Here is a 5,844-nt window from a genome sequence, read left to right on the forward strand (position 1 = left end):
TTCCTTTTATTGTTAGCACATACGCGCGCACACACACACACACTGCAACCAAATTGGTCTCCCCTTGAAATCTCACCATATTCTGCCACCATGAAATATCTTGCTGAATCCTCATATGCAAAAAGTGGACTTCCAATGACTATGGTGTACCCTTCCACAGCTGCTTCGGAGGCCAGAGGAAAAGACAGGTCCACAATGCCATTTTGAGGCTTCACATCCACCCACTGGCCTATTCGGTTCTCATTAGGATCCTGGGCACAGGGATAAGACCAAAAAGACTGTGTGGTTTGTGTGGTTTGTAACATCACAAAAGCAGTCAAATACAACATTCCCTGTTTGCCCAGAGCGGACACAGAGGGGACTCTTGCTCCAGCCAGGAGGACTTCCTGTCACACCTGGTCTGGAGCATCCTCCCCCTGTATGTGACCAGGTAGATGGGCTTGACCTTCTGAGACCCCATAAAAGGGCTGGTCATGCAGCCCTCTTTCTCTTGATGCTCTTCCTCTTGTACCATTTTTGGCCCTTTTCCCTCACTGCCATGAAGGCAGCAAAAATAGGAGGCAATGTCTTCTGTCCCAAACCACATTCACAAGCCAGTTTTGAATGTAAATATTGTACAAACTGTGTAGTCCTGCTTTAGGATTCCAGAAATAAATAAAGGGCAATGAGGTGAATATCTATATCTATATGTTTATTTTCAAATGCAGGTTTGGGAATAGCTATCCGCGTGCCTTTCCTCCCTCTAAGCCAAACATCCCTCATAATGATGAGAGTGTGTTGAATCTCACTCTTAATGGCATGCACTTCAAATCATTCGACCTGTACAGTATACTTAAATTACCAATTAACCCTCACAAAAAAAGATCAGGTCGGGTCAACTGAAAAGATCAAGGCTGTCTGGGCACTTCCATTACCACCATGAAGCAATCAGGAATAAACCAACTGGCAGTTTGTGACCTCTGCCCCAAACAAAGGTCCCGTGCTTTGTGATTAATGGTTGTATGGTTCACCTTTTGTTCCCAGACAAGCAGTACTTAACCAGCTTTCATTTTATTCCATTTCTTTTTTGCATTCTGCTGATCAAGAACCTTCAAAAATGTGCCTTCCTGAGAACAGGCGCTAGGAAAGAAAAATAAAATAAAAACAATTTCAGGAATTGGGGTTTTTTTAAAAAAAGGTTCCAGAACTATGGGGGCTCTGGCTCATGATCTTGTCATCAGTTGCATTTCATACAAAGAACCCAGATGAATCAGACTACAGGTCTGTTTAATCCAATAGTCTGTTCCCAACCATGGCCAATCTGCTGCCTATGGACAGTCTAAAAGCCAGGCATGAGTGCAGAAGCCATCTACTGATTGTGATTCACAGCAAGTGATATTCATATACAGTGGTACCTCTGGTTACATACTTAATTCGTTCTGGAGGTCCGTTCTTAACCTGAAACTGTTCTTAACCTGAAGCACCAGTTTAGCTAATGGGGCCTCCCGCTACCGCCACACCACTGCTGCACGATTTCTGTTCTCATCCTGAAGCAAAGTTCTAAACCCGAGGTACTATTTCTGAGTTAGCGGAGTCTGTAACCTGAAGCATATGTAACCTGAAGTGTATGTAACCCGAGGTACCACTGTAGCCATCATGACTATAGCTGTCAGGAGCCATCCTACTGTCAAGTAGGACCCTGGTAGAGACACATGCCCAACTGGCATGTTCTCTCCCTCCTGGTTGATCATTTGGGAGCTTTGAAAGCTTTCTTCTGCCCGAGCATCACAGCGACTGATGCCAAGAAACATCAGCACACTTAGGGAGCCGCAGATTCTTCGCAGCTTGCGTAACAGACCTCAGCAACTCAGCATTTTGGCTAATCTACTTTATTTACATGTAAAACACTCGGAGCATTCTGACTTAGCTCCTTCCTCTTTCTCATCAGACAGCAAAGAGGAAGAACAAAGGACAATAATCCCATTTCACAGAACACAGTAACACAAACATCCTGTCTCTGTCACTTCCCACTCTGTGGAATGAAAACCAACAATAGCCTCCCCCAATCCCCCCCCTTAAAGCCATTTAAACTAGTGGCCATCACCAAAATCCATCAGTTATGATCATCATACTTGTTAACAATGATCAAGATGCATGCTTGACCAAATAACATATTGATTCATAAGAAAATGTGTATTAAGAATCTAAAAATGTCTTTAACTGACACAAATATTTATTTAGCATTAAGCAACAGCTATATATAACATCCGGATTAGTTGATGTGGAAATTTTGTGATTTGAAGTGTTTTTGGAACCTCAACCACCATAGTGATTATGCAGTGCTAAGTCACAATGTCTTGCCTGAGAATGATAGCTGTTAATTGCTTTCATGAATATGGATCTGAAAACTTGCCTACAACAGAAAGGTGCCATGCACTTAAAAATGTAGATTAGCCATGGGAGCAAGGGTAAATAAGTCCACACTGGCATATTACTCTCTGAAGTATCAAATATGTTGTATTAAGGGCAGCACAATTAATTGGAAGTCAAATATTACTGGGAATTTGACATTTTGATGTGAATATTCATTGGTATCAGATTCAATATATGGTTATGAACACCTCCCTGGATGATTCCAAATTTGAGCCTATTTGACTCCAAGCCTCTTGTTCACTTCTCCTTAATAGTCAAGGGCGGAGGGGTGTCAAAGACCCATTATCATTTTTGCAGGAGGGTCCACATCTTCATCATCCTACCAGCCACCCAATCAACATGAAATGGGAGCTTTCTAACACCAGGGCAGTCTTTACCATTTGAAGCAGGGGGTAAAAACATGTTGATGTTGTTTTTGACAAGCAGTTTGAAAATGGGGGCCATGAGGGAGGTGTCCCTGGACGTACACCAAATTTCAAACAAACATGTCCAGGGACAATTGTGCTTGTTTATCTTACCTTCATTATAGAAAAAGTCACACTTTTCTTGTTCTCCCCTCCCCCCTTTCCTGGAAGTGTTCTCTGTGAAGAAAAAGAGAGTGCTTTGGGGGTTCGCTGACACACCTTATTAATGGCGCAAACCAGCTCAGAGACATGAAAGCTTGTTCCAAATCAGCTGATTCACCTCAATCTGGGTATTTACAGAAGATGGAGGGGGAAAAGGAAGCAAGGGAAATATGGGTAACAATTGATTTGAGTACCACAATGGAATCTGCTTCATTTCATTTTTCCTTTTCTTGTTAAAGAAAATATCTGCTGTTGGGGAATTTGAAGTATTTTCCTTTCACTCCAGTTAGCTGTTGCCAGCGACTACTACACATTCACTACACAAACACTGGTTTTGTATTCTGACTGACAACAAAAGACGACAGGAGCAAATCCACCAGTGCTATTTGGACTTGCAAACCATGGATAAGCATAGAGAACATTGTCATTCAACTGACAGAACCCGGTGAATCGAGTCACTGCAATACATATGCTAAGGTTCATATATTCAGGATTTCAAGGCTATTTTTTGTCTCTTGGTGACGCTTTACACTGTGATTTCCTCAATATACGTTTATCATAGGATTTTGATGAGAAAAGACCTGTCTGTTTTTTACACACACCCACACCCACACACCATGCCAATTTCTTCTTTCTTCCAGCAGCGATGCTCAAGAGCTAAAGCATTGGAATGCCTTTTTTCATCATGAGTAAATGACATGCTACTTACAGATATTTATACTGAAGTCCTGGTGATTTTTACAATGAAAAGCAGCCTGGGATTCGGAAACACAGGAGTGGGGTGGGGGTGATTAACTCTTTTCTCATCAGTCATTTTTCTGTTAAAAATCACTCCTCTGGCTGGTCCCCCCGCAATCCAACAAGAGTCAGATTCCTAGTATATGTTAACAGGTGATTGATTTATGTAAGCTGACTACTCTAGGTTCCAATTTTTTAAAATCATGTCTATGAGAACAGTGGCTTATACGATGACTTCATCACATATCAGAAAGGTTATGATGACAAACAGAATTCTCTCTACCATAATAGCCCTCAGAGAGCTACAGTGAGTCAGGAGAGATTACGTGCTCCCAGAAGTATATAAAGGTTCACAGGCGGAATTCAGCTAAACAACTGTGTGAAAAGAATGGTGTCCACTTATGCAATGGGACTTTCCCACCCTAGAACAGATTTAGGGTGGAGGAGAAAGAGAGAGCATTCTGTTGCACAAGGAAAAATCCTTGTGCTGATGGAACATTGGCCATAGTGCTACACTGAAGTCTTCCCACAGAGAAGAATGAGATGCTCATATCTAGTGCTAAAACAAAGTACAGTACCTAATATGCTCCATTCTGCTGTCACAAATGTTGCTATGGGGGGGGGCAGGGACGGAGAAAGGGGGTGTGGCAGGGGCAGGCCGCCCTAGGTGTCACAACTGAAGGGCAGTGACAAAATGCTGGGTGGCACTCACTGCGAGGCCTGCAGCACGCCCAAGCCACGCATCTCTCCTGCGAGTGACGCAGTGGATTGGGTACCCACAGACTCCACAATGCCCCAAACGGTCTGCCTGCTTGCCTCCCCCTCAGCTGAAAGGCGGCTGAGGGGGAGGAGGCAGGCAGACTCCTCGGAGGCCCCACGGCCCTGCCCTGGGTGCAGGGCATGTGTGCCGCCCCAGGCGTCCGACTGGCTTGCTTTGGGGGGGGCTCTAATCCAGCACCAGGAGTATGGATGTGGGGTCTCTTGCACCATGTTTTTGCCACCAAGTAATGCCTACCAGCTTGGCTGGTGCCAAGTGTTCCCTTCTCTTCTCAATAGGCAATTAGCAGTGAGGATCTCTCTCTTCTCTGCAGAGAGAGTATTGCCATTCATCACTTCCCACAAGAAGAGGTCTCAGAGAATCAAAAATCCATAAAATTCAAAACACCTTGGTAATCAATTAAAAGCCAAATCCATAGAAAAATATACAATAGAACCCCCCCCCCCAAAAGTGTTCATCCAACAATAACAATAAAAAGGATGGCTCCACCCCATTCTGACTGACAACAAAAGATGACAGGAGCAAATCCACCAGTGCTATTTGGACTTGCAAACCATGGCTAAGCATAGAGAACATTGTCATTCAGCTGCCATTTTCTACAGACCCCATCGAATCAGGTTACTGCTAAGTGATAAATGCCGCAAACTAGGCTAGACATCATAACAAAGTCTTACCCATGTTAATGACCCAAGGAAAAAGGTCTTAGCCTGACACCAGCAAACTGACAATTATGGTATGTTTCCTTCAGAAGAAAACTGCACAAACTCAGGTGTAGATGTACCTGTCTGTAGCACATATCTATATTGGGTTCAATGGCTTTTGAAGTGTCTGAAGCCTCAAAATAGAGCCTTCCGGTCTATCAGTTTTGTTCTGCAGTCCATCATATTCACCAAATTGTAGCTTCAGAAGCTAGTGATCATATGTGCTCTATATAGCATGCAGAGAGCTTAGAAGAACTTGGGGGGGGGGTCCAATTAGAGAGTGCTAATTGCTCTCCTCTTATGCACCTGCACAAAAGTATAGGCATAAGAGCTGCCACAAAAGTTGCTGTAAGAGCAACAAATTGGTTTTTAATGCAGTACTTTCAGAAGATGAATACAGTCTGGTATTTCCTGGTCCAGCCTCTCATCTCTCCTACCTGGTATGATGCTATCATCCTTTAGTGCTGATGATGGTGTGAGCGTGTCATAAAGGGGTGTCTGTTGCACACTCTTTTCATATTCAGTATCAAAGACAGTTTGGTCGTGACAAAACAGGTTCCCCATTCTGCCTTGGCAGAGGAAGCAGGGGGAAAGATGTGTGAAGATAGAATTTGTCATCACAACTACTTAATCTGTATATTTTTTGGAA

The 5,844-nt window shown here is 43.5% G+C and overlaps 1 long non-coding RNA gene across 1 annotated transcript; it reads right to left on the reverse strand.

The window, feature by feature from the left end:
- LOC310839411 lies at positions 1-5,637 on the reverse strand. Its single transcript, XR_014561492.1, has 3 exons — positions 5,169-5,637; positions 1,011-1,119; positions 1-251 (listed from the first exon to the last, which is right to left on the reverse strand). It is a non-coding gene; the product is annotated as an uncharacterized lncRNA (long non-coding RNA).
- Between the last annotated feature and the right edge of the window lie 207 nt (positions 5,638-5,844).

Source organism: Podarcis gaigeae, assembly GCF_964106915.1.
Source record: "Podarcis gaigeae genome assembly, chromosome: 1".
Lineage (NCBI taxonomy): Eukaryota > Metazoa > Chordata > Lepidosauria > Squamata > Lacertidae > Podarcis > Podarcis gaigeae.